Source organism: Notamacropus eugenii, chromosome 3 (assembly GCF_028372415.1).
Source record: "Notamacropus eugenii isolate mMacEug1 chromosome 3, mMacEug1.pri_v2, whole genome shotgun sequence".
NCBI classification, from domain to species: domain Eukaryota; kingdom Metazoa; phylum Chordata; class Mammalia; order Diprotodontia; family Macropodidae; genus Notamacropus; species Notamacropus eugenii.
This window is the reverse complement of record NC_092874.1, coordinates 367,539,548-367,556,737: the sequence shown is the minus strand read 5'-3', so window position 1 is coordinate 367,556,737 and position 17,190 is coordinate 367,539,548. Positions and strand designations below refer to the sequence as shown.

Here is a 17,190-nt window from a genome sequence, read left to right as displayed (position 1 = left end):
TTGAGCCAACTTTATTGTGGACTCTGTTTACTCTTTGAATAATATACCACAGACATTTTTGGTGGAGAGAATTCTTTGTATCAATTTTTCTTACTACACCACTTAGTAAATACTTGTTTATAAAATCGAATTAAGTCTATCTAGAAAATTAATATCAATTGATATCCTCCCAATTAGTATCATAGCTCACAAACTCCCAACTGTGGCAGGTATTCATGTGCTATAGAACTAGAAAACTCCCCCTCTAAATGAGTTCCCTCTGGGAAACCAAGTTGGAATAATCTAGTTGGTGACTGTAGAATATTTATAGATCATGTGTTTCATGCTATATATATATATATACATAGTACATATATAAAATTTTAATGCTAAGTGAGGGAGGAAGATTAGGAAAGGCCTTATGCATAGGGGGGCAGTTGAGCTGAACTTTGTCAAAAATTAGATACACTAGGAGGTAAAGATGAGGAAAAGATGACTCTCCAGGTATGGGGAACAATTTATGAAAAAGCACAAAAATGGAGATGCAGTAGAATCTGCAAAGAACAGAAGGGCCAGTTTGTCTAGATCATAAAGTGAGTGAAGGAGGCTAGTTTATAATTAGCTTAGAAAGGTAAATTGAAGCCAACTTTTGAAACTCTCTAAAGACCAAACAGAAGAATTCCATTTGCTCTTCAGGAAATAGGGAATCTCTCAAATTAATTAAGCAGGGAAATGGCATGGTTATACCAAAGTATAACTCTGGTAGTTATGTGGAAGATGGATTAAAAAGAGGAGACATTTAAAGTACGGAGACCTCTTAGGACCCTTATCTAATAGTCCAGAAAAAAAAAAAAGGTGGTGAATACATGACAAATGGTGACTGTGATTGGGGGAAAAAGGTGCAGAAATATGGATATGGAATTGAGAAGACTTGCCAATTGACTGGATATATGGATTGAGAAAGAATGAGGAATCAAAAATGTTTCTAAGGTTGCAGAACATAGTGGTACAGTCAATAATAATAATAAGGAAGTTCCAAAGATGGGAAAAAATGTTCTATTTTGGACATGTATTAGAGGTACCTATAGGACATCCAATTTGAAATGTTCAATAGGTAGTTGATGGTGTGGGAATAAAACTTAAGAGGGAAACTAGGGCTAAATATGTAGATGTTGAAATTATTTGTATAGAGATGATAATGAAATCTTTGGCAGTTGACTAGGTTGCTGAGAGAGTGTAGAGAAAGGCAAGTAATGTTTCTGGGAAAACAAAACAAAACAAAATACTCTTATCTGTTGCTAGTGTGATTATGGATCTCTTCTATACCAGTCTTCCAAAATTGTTTATTTGAGGAAATTTTTTTCTTAAATCCCATTTATGGAAATATTAAGTTATAGGGGAAACATTTTGACATGGTAGAAGGAGTTCTGCAGAGTCAAGGAAATTGAGGTGAATCAAGCCCTTCTGTTCTCCCCCTGCACATCGCATGGTCAGTTGTATCAGTCTCCATTTGCCCTCTTCATGCTTTTGCACAAGCTAAAATGTGAATGCCTAAATGCCTTACCTCCACTTCTCTGTCCCTCAGTTTCCCAACTTTCCTTCAAAGCATAGATTAATCACTACCTTCTTCTACATGAGGTATTTCTCCATCTCCTGCTTACTAGTGACTTCCCTTGAAAAAATTACCTTATTGTCATTTAATTGACCTTACAAGTCACAACAATAACTGCTAAACACTGGTGTTTCCAACAGTCCCTCCCCTCAAGCAATTTATATAAGGGAGAGGTAGGGGAGATAATCTCTGCATATATAGTTACATAAAATATTCATACAAGTTAGCCACAAGGTGACCTTAGAGAAGGAAGGCATTGCAGTGGCAGTTGAGGAGGTAGGGTGGGAAGGCCTGGGGCAGAAATCTCCCGCTTAAAGAAGTTGAGAACTTGAAGAAATTCAGAGTTTCCAAGCTGAATGCAGATGAGCTCATATGTATGTATGTATGTATGTATGTACATATGTGTATGTGTGCATGTGTTTATGTTTGCAACATGTTTCCTCCAGGTTAAACAACTCCATTTCCTGTAAGCAATATGCATATTGCATGAAAGAGGTAGATAAGTGGTACAGTGCCTTTAATGAGGAAGGCCTGAGTTCAAATCCATCTACGTACTAGATTTATGACTGGAGAAGTCATTTAACCTCTGTTTGCCTTAATTTCCTCATCTGTAAAATGTGGATGTCAATAAAACTAGTACCTGCCTCCCAGGGTTCTTGTAAGGACTAATTGAAATAATAATTATAAAACATGTTACTACATGTGCCTTGTCTATTGTAAGTGCTATATAAATGTTAGCTATTATGAATGTGAAACCCTTCATCATCCTATTTGTCTTCTGGATTTTCCCCAGCTTACCAGAATTATTCCTAAAATATAAGGCTCAGAATAGAACAAAATAAGTTTATTTTAGTGAAACTTGAGATTGTATTAATGTCCTTGTTTGTCAAATTACAAAGTTGTTTAGTATTAGCTTGCAACCTACTAATATCTCTACTTTTTCCAAATATGATGCTTTCTAGCATTCCTTTCCATATTACTGTACATGTGTGGGTAAGTTTTTGAATGTATGTGAAAGCTTTTATATTTGCTCCCTATTAAATTGCTTCTTATTCTTCCTAATGTTCTAACCTTAGGGATCAGTTGTTATAAGAATTACTTTTATTCCAGGTCTCCCGCCCAGTCCCAGTTTTGGGCCATTTGCAAATTAGATATTTTTGTTATTCATGTCTTTATGCAAACATTGATGAGACTATTAATAGCATAAGGTCAAGGACAGATGCCTGGGCCTTCCACTGGGTACATCCTTCCAAAATGATGCATCTGAACAATTAAACAGTTCTGAATTAACCTAAATATAATCTCATCTAGAGAGAATCTCTCAATCTTCTCCACAAGAAAAGTGTGAGATAATTTCTCTAATGTTTACTAGGATATCTTCTTCACAAGAAAAGCATGAGCTATTTCTGCTCATGATTGCTATAATATAAGCAAATTATAGCTACTTATTCTCTGACCTAATTTAAAAATGCTATCTAAAAATGAAAAAAGGTCAATCTGACAATTATGGATGAAACCACATTATATGTGATTACCACTTCCTTTGCTAGATAGACATTAAGCATTCCTTTGATAATATCTAAAATTTTGCCCCTGTCAAATTCAAGTTCACTTGTATACACTACTTGGACTTCATTGTTTTTTTCCCTTTTTTGATGACCGAGATAGCACTTACTTTTCTCCGAGTACTGTTCTAGACTCTAAGAGCTTTTGAAGATCACTGACAGCCACTCAACCCTAACAACTATCAGTTCTTTCCATGCCAAAGAATGTAGTTTCACTTGACATGTTAACTTGTACTCATCAATGGCAGTTAGATGCCAATAGGTTCTACCTTATCATATACTTATTTACCTTATTAATTGACTCTCTGTTGGCCATAATTGGTTCCCCTCTTTCAGTCTAAAGATTCTTCTTGATAAGAAAAAGAAGCAAAATGTGTGAGACCCTTTGCCTTCTCACTCTTATCTGATAATGTTAACTACCATGAATCATGGTCCTATCCAATCTTTGACACTACTCTTTTTTCTGTAATAATAATAACATTTTTGGTAGCTTATGTGCTTTCATATCATAGTCATTTCTGAACAAAAAACACCAATAAATAAGAATCCCTCCCTATCTCTCTAGAATTGAAATCTTCTACTATAACAAAGAAAAATAACTTAAAAATGCTACCATATATATGTGTATATACTTACGTATATACACATACATATATGTGTGTATATACATACATCATGATGTTTGAATAGTTCACTGACCCACTGGCATGAGGTGGGTAGTATATTTCATGGTCTCTTCTCCAGGATCATAACTGGTTTTTCAAATGCACGGAGTTTGGCTTCTGTTTGTGATTTTTCCATTTAAGTGGTCATTATTATATACATTGTTCTTTGGTTTTGGCTAATTTCACTCCACCCCAGTTCTTATCAGTGCTGTGTTCCTACTCTAAATTATATTCATCATGTAACACTACAAAATTATATTTTACTACATTCCTATACTATGCTTTTCAGCCATCCTGCAATTGATGGGCATCCACTTTGATAATTGCTACCATAAAGATTGTAGACACTATGCTGTTTGATACACAGACATTTATTACTGCTATTTTTCCATTGTCTGTGTTACCTTTAAACAAAATGTAGTTTCTTACTTGTTTCACTTGACATTATTGCTTTGTCTGAAATCATGATTACATCTCCCATTTTTTCATCATCCAGTATATACTAGGCTCTGTTCCAAATCCTCATTTTCCCTTTACAGACCTTGTATTCAGTAAATTTATTTGTGTTATCAGTTCCTCCTCTCTCTTTTTAAAAATTGAGTAGAATTGAATCCACTCACATGAGTTTATAATTATTACATCTGTAACTTTTTTCAAATTTTCATAATATATATTGAAATTAAATTTCTGTGTATATACACACAAAGATAGATACACAGATAAATAGATAGATGAGAGAGAGAGAGAGAGAGAGAGACAGAGAGAGAGACAGAGAGACAGAGAGACAGAGAGAGACAGAGAGAGAAAATGGAAAGGGAAATAGAGAAAGGGAGAGAGAGAGAAAAAGAGAGGATAACCATTAAGGAAATGAGAATGAGGTACTGATCAGAATAAGAAGACTGGGATCAATATAGTGAAAGGAAATACACAACAATGACTAAATACTGATTTTTACCAAGAGGAGCTGTGTGCAAAAAACATTAACTTTTCTGTAAATCAGCTTCAAAATCCAGTAGGAATAGATAGAAAGAGAAATTCCACTCAAAGTAACTACAGAATGTATAAAATATTTGGGAATCTACCCATCATAGCACACAAAGGATCTATCTGAATTATGCTACTTTAAATTAATCCATTTTATTTTTAATTTGTGGAATAAAATAAGCATTTACACAACTATATAATAAATAAAGATGTTTGCACATGAAACTGCAGATCTGTTATGTACCACTTGTCATTTCTTTTAAATATGTAATAATGTTATCATGTATATTTCTTTTTTCTTTCCCTCAAGAGATGACTACCATTAGACACAAATGTGTGTATACATGCATACATACATATATACGTACACACATATACATATGTAAAATCATTTTGACCTTACTTCTATTTATCTATCCTTTCTCTGGATCTAGACAGTATTTTCCTTCATATGTACTTTGTAGTTAATTTTGGTTTTTGTAATAGTCAAAATGACTTATTTGTTCAAAATTGTTCTTAAAATTGTTCTTAAAAAATGCTTTTACTACATACAACATTCTCTTGGTTCTGCTCATTTCACTTTTCATTATTTCGTGCAAGTCTATTAATTTTTTCTAAAATCATTGAGCTCATAATTTCTTCCAGCATAGTAATATTCCATCATAATTATATACCACAACTTATTCCATCATTCCCCAATTAAAGGACATCCCTAAAATTTCCACTTCTCTGCCACCACAAAGAGAGTTGCTATAAATATTTTAGAACACAAGTTCTTTTGCCTTTCCCTAAACATCTTTGCAAATAGACTTCATAGTGGTAAGTACTAAATACCTCAAAAAATCACACAAATACTTATTACTGAAACAAGTAAAGACATATAAAAAAATGACAATTTTTTTCCCCTATAAAGTTTCTTTAAGTTTGTTTTTTTGCAGACAGCTTTCAAAACTGGCAGACTGTGTCATTTACTTCTCATCAGAGGTGACACAGTAAGCTTTTTGGCCTTGGTACACAATAAATAGAAATCATCATATAAGCACAAGTCCCTCCCTCTCTAGGATCTCTGCTTTGACCTGTACCTGATTTCATGACTGGTTTCCACCCAAAAGTACTGAGCAGTAGGACAATTTTATCTCTACTTCTTTCTATGGAATTATTTAATGCTGAAAATCTCTTGGAAAGCCTGGTGAGGGGGTCAGAGAAGGACTAACACCAACAGTTGTGTGCAGACTAGGCAGCCTAGAGTTATAACTCAAGAAGTTACTCAGTATGCTGCTACTGCTAAATCACAACACATAGAAGTAAAGGCAGTGAAAGCCTGTCCCTCACCCATTCACCCTGATCCTGTAGCTCAGGGATTGGTGATGGTCATGGTGAAAGGTAGTGTATTATAGTGGACCAGGATTGAAGTAAGTTCAACATTCTCCTTACAGAGATAAAAAGAGAACCAAATAAATGGATAGACATAACTCATGATTAGGCCATACAAATGTAACAAAACTGACAATATTACCTAAATTAATTTACTTATTCAGTGCCGTACCAATCAAACCACTAAAAGATTACAGCTAGGAAAAGTAATAATGAAATTCACATAGTGGAACAAAAAGTCAAGAATTTCAAAGTAAATAATGAAAAAGAGTGGGAAGAAAGAAGATTACCAGTACCAAATATCGTGTTTAAGTTGAGTCATTTTTCAATCATACCAGACTCTTTGTGACCCCATTTGGGGTTTTCTTGGAAAAGATATTGGAGTGATTTGCCATTTCCTTCTTGAGATCATTTTACAGCTGAGGAAGTGAAGCAAACAGAGTTAAATGACTTATCCGGGGTCATACAGCCCATGTCTGACGCTAGATTTGAACTCTTGATGAGGAGTCTTCCTGACTTCAGAATTGGGACTTTATCTACTGCATCACCTAGGTGCCCACCAAATATCGTACTATAATACAAAACAGTAATGATTAAAAACAGTAATCTCTCTCTCTCTCTCTCTTCCTCTCTCTGTTTTTCTTAACTTTATTTCACAGTGATAGAAGACCTAGTTATCCTTGGGGCAAAGTGACCTATATTTGTGGCTGCCCATTTTGTACTGGTTAAAAAAAAATGAAAAGTCAGTCAGTAAATCCTCATTACCCTGATCAGAGTTCCAAGTACCCCAGCAACCCAAACCTTTTTGATTCTAAAATAAAAATGGCTTACCCATGGACTTTTCCTTCAAGTGTCATCTAAAATCCCACCTTCAAGAATCTTTTCTTAGTTCTCTTTAAACTTAGTGCCTTTGTTTTGAGTTGATCACCAATTAATCCTATATATATCTTCTTTGCAAGTAGTTTGCATATCATCTCCTGATTAAACTGTGAACTCCTTAAAAATGGGAGTGGATTTTTGTTGTTGTTATTATTGTTCTGGCTTTCTTTGTATTTCTAGTGCTTAGCTCAATACTTGGCAAATAAGTTCTTTAATAGTATTTTATTTTTTTAATTGTATGCCAAGACAATATATATGTATATATATGCAATAATGGAAACCATATTTCCATATTAATCACAGTTGTGAAAGAAGAAACAGATCAAAAGGAAAAAAAACAAGAATAAAGTGGAAAAAAACATACTTTAATCTGCATTCAGAGACAATCAGTTCTTTATCTGGATGTGGATAGCACATCATGGGTATTTTGCATTTGTCTTAGATCAATATGTTGTTGAGAAGAGCTAAGTCATTCATAGTTGATTATCACACAGTGTTGCTGATAAGTTTTCCTGGTTCTGTTCATTTCACTTTGCCTCAGTTCATACAGGTCTTACCTGGTTTTTCTTAAATCTGCCTCCTCATCATTTCTTACTGCACAATAGTATTCCATTACGTTCATATACCGTAACTTGTTCAGTCATTCTCCAATTATGGGCATCTCCTCAATTTCCACCATTTTGCCACCATGAGAAAGGCTGCTATGAATCAAATGATTCTTAATAAATGCTTATTGACTTGACTAAGAGGCATTGGTAAAGTCAAGATAGTATCAAGAGGCTGAAGAATCTAAAGGGCAAAAGATGTAATTGAGAAATTCATTACAGATAAAAATCTCAACACATCATTCATTATCAAATTAACATAGGTAATAGAATAACACAGATGAATACCAGGGTAATAAGGGGAATCTTTATCATAAATTTAAAGATGGAAAAGGCCTAAGAGATCATAGAGTGCAACCCTCTCTACAACATTTTTTTAAATAGATGAGAATACAGCCCTAGAGAGGATACGTTTCTTACCCACAGTCACACAATTATGGTGTCAGAAGCAGGTAAACCTTGGTCTTGCCAGTTCCACATGCAGTACTTTAGGCACTACAACACAGTGCCTCTCTTCTTGACAAAATAGGGTCTAGAAAAATACTATTGAGGACTAAGGAGAAGAAGACAGTCTGAGGCTTTCCTTTTTTCCCCTCTCTGGTGAAAAAATAAGGAAACTAGCATCAGGGAGACATGAAAGACAAAGGACTAAGAGTTGAGATTCATAGGAAGAAAATTAATTTGGGTAGCATTGCGAAGTGATCCCATAAGGCAGAAGGAGGTCAGGGAATAAACTCTATGGAGACTTCAGCAGATCAATTTCTTTAAGAACACCTGATGAATCTTACTACTAGTTCTTCTTGGGACAAAAAGTGGTTGGTACTTCACTCTTTTATTTTTTAATCTGAGGGGAAAGTAAATCAGAGTATTTTCACTCAGTTTCCTTTGTTATGAAAAACATATTCATTGGTAGGCTCAGTGGAAAGGATTAGTAGAAAGGGTACACATAGGAGATCCTAGAGATGGTGGGTGAACCTGAACTGAATAGAAGAGCACAGAGAGAGAAAGGAAAATGTTTGTGCCTATAACTCCAAGAATAGATAGAGATGATGAAACAGGAGATTGGTGGTAAGGAGAATATGAGTGGTAGATAAGTAGTCATTTGTTAATAGAGGAAATTGCCTCTAATATCTTCTGCTTCCTTCCATACTCTCCTATTGGGTCTAATCTCTAGTTGGAACTTGGCCCTTTGCAACCTCTTTTCCCTCATCAGGTTTATGGATGAAACTGACAGCCTATCTGGTAGTGGAGCTATCCAGTTATCTAGAGACTTGCTCTACTGGAACTTTACTTTTCCTATATTCTGGGATGAAATCCACCCTTTTGGTGTGAAACACTTCACAGAAAACAATACTAAAACTGTGAATCAGAATTATGGTAATAAGTGTATAGCATAGATATGCTTGGGTAAAAATGAACATCCTTTCACAGATGTGACATGAGCTGCCTAGCCGGCAATATTGGAAGAGCTAAAAAGAAAATACATTGTTAAAGAAGAAGGAGATAAAAACTGAAATGTAATAAATGCAATTTGTCTGTTACTTCTACGGCAACTCTATGCAGGGTATTGAGGACATCCAAGGACAGATATGATTGCTTCATGGAAGCAGTTTTCTACCCATAGCCAACATCCAAAAAATCTTTCATTAAATAATCTTTCATGCCTTGTGAATCATTATTCCTGTCCATGCTTTCTTAAGAAGGAAGAATGACAAGTCAATTCTGAGTGATAGTGAGCTCATTGATTTTCTAAATCAATGATGAGACTAAGTGAGTTTCTGACAATGAAGTCTTGCAAATTTTCTTGGACTTATCTCTATGCTATAGAAAACTAAAACCAGTCATTACAGCTAAGAAAGACTTTTAAAATTCCAAGTAGACTGTATAGAGGCTTGCATCCTTAGTTTATTCAAGTTCCAATGGTATCTTAGAGAACAAGAAGAAGACAGGTTTCTTTCTAAAAAAAATGATGATAAATAGGTGATTTTAAATTATCTATCTTAATACATAATAGCTCATGAAACATTAATATTCTTTTTTTTCTTGATTTGAGCATCAAGTGTGAATTGGGATGCATTTTTTGTTGCAGTTTTACTTATTTAAGCCAGAAAGCAGTCATGAAAAATACATGTGCCATATCGAGTTTTTCTTATAGCAGTAGGTGAATTCTCTGGATAAGGAGATACACAAATATATTAAACTTTGCAATTAAAATAGTTTTAATTGAAACCTGAGTTCTTATTTGGAAGTAAAATCCCTAGAAGAACAAAAACCATTGTCTTAGAAATGGTATACTATATAGTCTTTTGACTTGGCTAAGTACTTTCTAGTTTTAAATTTTGATGTTGGCAAAGCCAGAAAATATAAATGATGTTCATGTATGTATGTATGCATGCATGCATGTGTGCATATATGTGTGTAATATGTGTGTATACATATGTACACACATACACACTTGTTTTATTCAATGACATCTTTAGAGCTTAGGCACAGGGAGAACACAGACTGAAAAATGATCCTTAATTTTCAGCAGATAACTGTTGTGTCAACATATCTCTCAGGACTTCTTGGCATGTTAGTTACAGACAACATCAGCATCTATATATGTTTTTCCTGATGTCTTGTTATGATTAAACCTTGTCCCTGATCAAAGATCTTGAGGTTCTCTCCACTGACTACTCAGTAAAGAGTAAGCTCCATAGACTACCATTCAAAATCATCCACATCCAGTGCTATCCTACCTTTCCAACATTTTCTCACACCGTTTCCACCAACCAATCAACTAACCAACCATTCTATGGACAAGCCAAATAGAACTATATATTTTATGCTCTCCATCTTCAACACTTTTGTTCTTATTTGTGTGGAATGCTTCTACTTCAACTTCCCCAGTACCATCTACTGAAAATTTTCCTATCTTTCAGTACATAAGTTAAATTCCCACTTACGTGAGGACTTCATTGCTTGTCTTAAGTGACATTATTGCATTGTTTTTGTCTTTATGCAGTAATTGTAGTTTAGCTTGGTATATTTTACATATACATACATACATACATACATGTTTTAAATTGTAAATTCTTTAAAATCAGGGTTCCTGTCCCATTTATCTATCTAGCTCCTACATAGAGTATTTTTGGGAAAACCTTGATAAGAATTGTACAGACTGAAAAGGTAGAGATGGGTTGTAATCTACACCTAGGAAATGCCTGCAAACTGAATGAATAAATCTAGAATTATTCACATTTATGACAAAAGAGATTTTACTTTATGGGAATTGGTTCCAAGAATAGAATATAAATGTGTGGTCTCATCTTAAGATCAGGAGGTAATGAATGAATCTGTAATATCATTGGTATATGGAAATCCTAAGTGAGGAAATTGCCTTGAGGTCAACACCTTGTCTACAGCTTATAATCTTAAACATTTGTCTAGAATGTTGAGAAAAGAAATGACTCATCTAGGATCATACAGCAAGACCTGACCCTAAGTCTTTCTGTTTCCAAACGTGGCTCTCTATGCACTGCATCACATTTCCTCTTTTTATTTTTAAAGAACACGCAAGCAACCTAAAAACTGCTCATCTGCCAAAGTAATGTTACTTGGAAGAATGGATAGAGTATTAGACTTGGAGTAAAAAAAAAACTCAGTTTGAATTGTGATACACAAACTTCCTAGATGTGTTACCCTGTATAAGTCACTCAACTTTTCTGAATCTGTTTCCTTATCTGAAAAATGCAAATAATAGTAGCTAGTTTTAGTGCTTGTCTCAAAGGATTTTTTTAGAATCAAATGCAATAATATATAGGAATATAGAATTTGTAAATAAAAGGCACTTTAAAATTCTCAAAAATAAGTGAAAATTGTAGTAGCAGGAGCAATAGTAATGCTAAAACCTCAATGCTTCTTATTTTGTTCTTTGTAGCTCAGATAGAAATAGACTTGGGACAAATTATTTTACTATTTTTTAATGTTTAATGATAATTTCACACAAAATGATTACCTTTTAATTGGTATATAATTTAATATTCTGTAGGTTCACTGAGAGTATTCCTGCAACAACTAAGGTAACATAAAGGATAATAGGGATGATATATACTTTAATCTGGTTCCATATGATTTTGATTTCTTCTGCTAGGTCTTTATGTTCTTGAGTCATGACTAGTAGATATGGGCTGTCCATTACAAACCTTATCAGATTTTTATGTCTCAGGTGATGGTGACCATTAATTATTTTTTAGAATGATGCTTAAGTTTCAGTAAAATTTATTTGTGGAATTCTTAAGGATATTTAGAGAATTGTATTTGTAGTGGAAGTATTTGCTATCAGTTAATTTTTGAAGGTTAATGAGCTTCTGATATAAAATTTGGATCAATTGCTAGTGTCAATTGCTAGGTATTTGGTGCCTGCAGTTATAAGATGGAACTTTGTTTATTCACTGAAAAAATCTTCATTGATCAGTAAGTCCAGAGACCTGAAAATGACTTTTGGTAGATACTGATAGCCATGACCTAGTTTTATATTGTTCTCATAAATCCTTCCTTTTCTGAAAACAAATTTTCATGACTCATATTTGTTCATTGCTTCTTGGTTTACATACTGTTGTTTGAGATCACATTGTTCTGGTTTTTCTCACAATTTTGTCTTTTTTGATAGAGTTCAGATAGAAATAGTCCTAGGACAAGTCATCATCTTGCTATTATGCTCCTTTATATGTAATATTTGACAAATTTCCAGAGGTAGAGAAAAGATGACTGCTTTTTGTAATTAAAAATATGTTGGGATATAAGCTTATTTTCTATATGTTCACTGAAAATAACTTTGGGAAAATTCCAATAGAAGAGAGAATGATAAGTATGACTTGTATAATGTTTCAAGTGTTCCCTCTCATGGGGACTTGATTTCTCCCACTAGGTCTCTTTATTTTGAAAGATTTTCATTTCACATACTTTTGAGGTTATGAATAAGCAGTATCTGACCTTTTCAAAATGTTGTTAAATTGTTATGGATCAATGCTTTCTCTCAGTGATTGGATCAAAAGTTCTGCTTGTGATGATGCACCAGTTCTTGTACAGTTCATTGGTTGAATTCTCAAGAATAATTTGGAGTCTGCATTTGTAATATGATTATTTATCAACTGTTAGTTGATAAATGGCAGCAAGCTTCTACTATATCATTCTGCCTTTGGGTCTTCCTAGATATTCAGAAGCTCTTAATTTTTATAGTCTGTAGTGATATGTTGTACAGTTTCTACTATTTCCTTCTAAAATTTGCATTGATCATTTAATTTGGACTCCAGATAAAATTTCTGTTGACAATGAACTAGTCCAGAATTGCCTTCGTAATCCTGTTCATTTCTATAATTTCTATAAATTTCTGTAATTTCTATAAATGAAGCCATTTATTTGGTTGGCTGAATGTATGTGAATGGCAACCTCAGAGGGCCCTTTAATTCCCCTTTAGGCTCTCAGCCACTACATAGGCTTCATTTGATGCCTATGAAATCGAGATTTATGAAGCCTAAACCACTTTCAACTACGTTCAATAAATCCAATGGCATATAGCTATCATCAACCTTTATTTAGTAGAGTGATGTTTGTTTGTTCCCAGAAGTATTTCTTTAAGTTTTTAATATGTTTTCATTACTCTGAGAAGTTTATCAACAATTCTTCCTCCTTTTCTTTGATGAGATTTTTCATCCTTGCATGACTATCTGTCACAGCAAGGACCCCAGTATACACAGGAGGGCCTGCTGTACCGGTTCTTAAATCTGCTTTTCTAAAAGGAAAGCAACTTTTGAGGGGGTCAACAATCTACTTTAGTCAAGCACATATATCATTCACTGAGTTCATGGGGAAAAGTCAGCACCTTGAACTTCAGAGAAAATACAAGCAGAAATTATAAACAGAAAGACCATCAGACAGGGCTTCCAACTCTCTGACCACAGGCAATACATACATCATTATCAGAGAGAGAAGCACTAACATCTGGGTTTTCAAACCCAGGGACTCCTTAGCACCTACCCAGAGTCTCATTTGGAACACCAACCATCTTCCATAGAATAAGCCCCAAAGTAAAACCTCCCCTCAGAGTATTTATATACTTTTCAGAGCCAGGGGACACAACCCTCTGACCCAATGCCTCAGTAGAAATTAACAAAATATATTGAGGCCTATTAATGGGCAGAGAAGATCTTTAACTCTTCCCTCCACCCTCCATTAACCTTACATTAACATTACACTGTCTTAGGATAATAGGCCTTCTTTAGTTGATATTTTAAGAAATTTTTTCAAATGGATACTTTCCAAATAGTCAGCTTTACCATTCAAATATATAGATATTAATTCCTTTAAATATATTCTTCCTATTGAACTTTAATTTCAGGATGCCAATGAATCTTATGACTTACAAAGGCCAGTGTAAAGAAGACAGTGCCAAAGGAACAGCATCAAGGAAAAAAATATAAAATGACTACAAAAGCTAAAGTAAAACAACTCTTTGAGACACTTAAGAATCCTAAACAATTCAATGACCAAGCATGAATTTAGAAGACAGATGCTGAAGCATGCCTCCCACTACTTGATAAAGAAATGATGGACAACAAGTTTCAGAGTGAAGCATATATTTTCTGATATGCTTAATATTTTCATTTTATTGACTATACTTATAAAAGAGATGATTTCTCTGAGGATCAACATTGGTGGGAATGAGTGGTAAAAGTAATGTAAAAATGACAAAAAGGAAATGAAATAAAAGTATCATTGAACCATCAGAAAAAAATAAGCAGAAGAGAGCAGAAGGAAATTCAGAAGGAATCAAGTGGAAGGCAGTTTTTTTTTACTACTTTGTTAAATTTAGTATCTTTTCCTTCAAAAGCATAAAGTGTACATAACAGATATGTACAGTGTCATACAGAATCTTTTTTTGTGTTCTCTGTGCATTGAAACATTTACTTTTTTACTCTGTTAAGATCATAATTTCAATCTCTTCCTTCCCCCTTCTCTCTTTCTCTCTACACATACCAAAGAAAAATAATGCAAAATAAAGACATGAAGGTAAATAAGAACCATATTTTGGAGGACCTTAAATGTCAGGCTAAGCAATTAGGAATTTGAACTTTACTATTTAGTCAATGTTAGGAACTGAAAGATTTTTGTTTGTTTTTATCAGGGAGTGATATGGTTATACACGTGCCTCAGCATGTTCATTTTGGCAGTTGTGAGAAGCAAGAATTTTTAGAGACACAGTGAGGATTTATACTTGCCAGAATACAGCACAAAAATAGAGGCAAGGGAGTTCTTGATAGATGGAACTCTTCATTTGCTTTTTGAAGCAGGAATCAATAATTTGCTGAAAGTGAAAGAGTGGGTTTGGAACAGTCACCGACTCATTGTACATTGAAAATGAATGTTTTTGAACCCAAGACAAAGGCATTACATTTATTCCTTTTGAATTTCATCAGACTGGATTTCTTCCACTGTTCCAATCTAGTCACTACTTCCTAAGACCTTTGAAAGCTCTTCCATGTTTTCTTGCATAGGAGACATGATTTCTGCTTATGACATAGAAGAGGGAAACACAGATACACACAAGGAAAGTTATCCAGGAACAGGAGGTCCCTAAAGTCACACTCTTCCACCTTTGGCCTGGGCATTCTCATTAGTCCTTTCCCTTTCTTTCTTGTATTATATAGAGAAGGGGATAGCCCTTCTCTATGAATACCTATAACTCTACCACAAAGAGTCACTTGGACCACTCTTTTTCTTTCCAGCAGAATCATCTCTTCATCAATAGTGAGTTGGCCCAGGTTAACAAACAAAAAGCCCAGAACTTTTGCTTTGATTTGTTGCTAATATGTGTCGTTAGATTGGAAGAGAAAACAGTCCTGGTTTCTGGAGTATTGTCTCCAGCTCTTATTTGCAAGCCACTGAGAAAAGAACTTAGAATGGAGTCTCATAGCATATTACTCAAGACTTTTTACTAAGTTGTCCTTGATTCATGGGAACATGTACTTAAAGCTATAAGGAACTTTATAGACCAAAATACTTCTCCGTTTTGTTGATGAGGAAACTGAGACCAAATGTGATGAAACAGCTTTCTTCAGATCACACAAATAGTAAAGAGCAGAGCCCAGAAAACAATCTCCCATCCCATTTTCTGACTCCAAATTAGCATTCTTTCCATTACATCCCTGCATGGTCGTATTCCCAAGGAAATGACAGTTCTGTCATTTATTATGAGAGAGTACTACTCAGTTGCATATTAATACCTTGACAATGTACTCTTTTTTTTGTTAGATATGTAAGTATATTTAAGGATTTTGGAAATTTTGTGAAAAAACTCACAATTCAGCTTGTGAAAAAATACCCAGTTATTGCCAAAAGACTCGAAATTCCAATCTATGTGATATTCTATGTGAATTCACTATACTAAATTCACTCTCTCAAAGCCACACCCAAACTTTGTCAGGGATTATTGACCACACAGCTTAAAGGCTGTAGTTTGGCACAAGTTCTATGATGATAAATTTTTCAAAAAAGGATAAAATATTGCTGTATTGACTTTTTAAAATTCTCTGCTTGAGCTGTTTTGTTTTCTTTATTGTTGATTGTTTTATAAAGATTTGACCCAGTGATTTTCAAGGTCACTAAAGCTTGTTAAACAATGATTCCACCGTGCTTGGTAGATGCAACAATCTTCATTACTTTCTCATCTTGGATTTGAAGATATTATTGTATCAATTTTCATCTTCTAACTACTATGAAAATTCCCATGATGGTAGAGGACAATTCTCTCTATATTTGTGTGAAATAAGATACCAAACACTGAAATTATATTTATAAATACCTAATTTCAAACCCAGTAGTTGTTAATATTCTGTGTACTAGTAAGTGACAACTTCTGGAGGCTTCAGTTTTCCCATTCATAAAATGATGATTAATAATACTTTTATTCACTACTTTACCCTTCACTGAGGTATTTTCAGTAAAATGATAGGATGATATGAGCATGTGTTTAGAACTGGAAGGGGCCTCAGAGATCATCAAGTCTAACTGCCCCATTTTACAGATGAGGAAACTAAAGCCTAAAGAAGATGGGACACGTTCACCTAGGAACTGTATGAGATGGGATTTGAACCCAGATTTTCTTTATGTCAAATGTGATATATTGGTGTTATAAATAACTCGGGTCCATTGAAGTGTGATGTTCACACATGATATATGTTTATTATGATAGTAGATGCAAATACCTAAGACCAGGCATGGTGTTGGGCAGGACTTCTCAAAACTCTCTATTCTTAGAGGGGATAAGTTCTGTGCAAGCTGCCAGCGAAACTGGGTCAATGCTTCCTCTGGGCAGAATTTGCTGCTGAAAGGGGAGAGTCACAGATTATTTGGCAGGGGTATAGGATCAATCTATAACGACTGCTGGCAATACTGGATCATGGCTTCCCTTGGGCAGAGTCAGATGGGCTTTGCCATACTTCTAGGGAGTCAGCCTCAGAGACCAAGCTGACTGGTCTACTCAG

At 34.5% G+C, this 17,190-nt stretch overlaps 1 long non-coding RNA gene across 2 annotated transcripts in view; it reads left to right on the top strand.

Moving 5' to 3' along the window:
* LOC140496950 (uncharacterized) overlaps positions 1–16,523 on the top strand; it is a 59,684-nt gene extending 43,161 nt beyond the window's left edge. For both annotated transcript variants that reach the window (XR_011964463.1, XR_011964462.1), the window contains exon 3: positions 14,046–16,523. This is a non-coding gene — a long non-coding RNA (uncharacterized lncRNA). The remainder of the gene's footprint in view (positions 1–14,045) is intronic.
* The last annotated feature ends 667 nt before the right edge of the window (positions 16,524–17,190 follow it).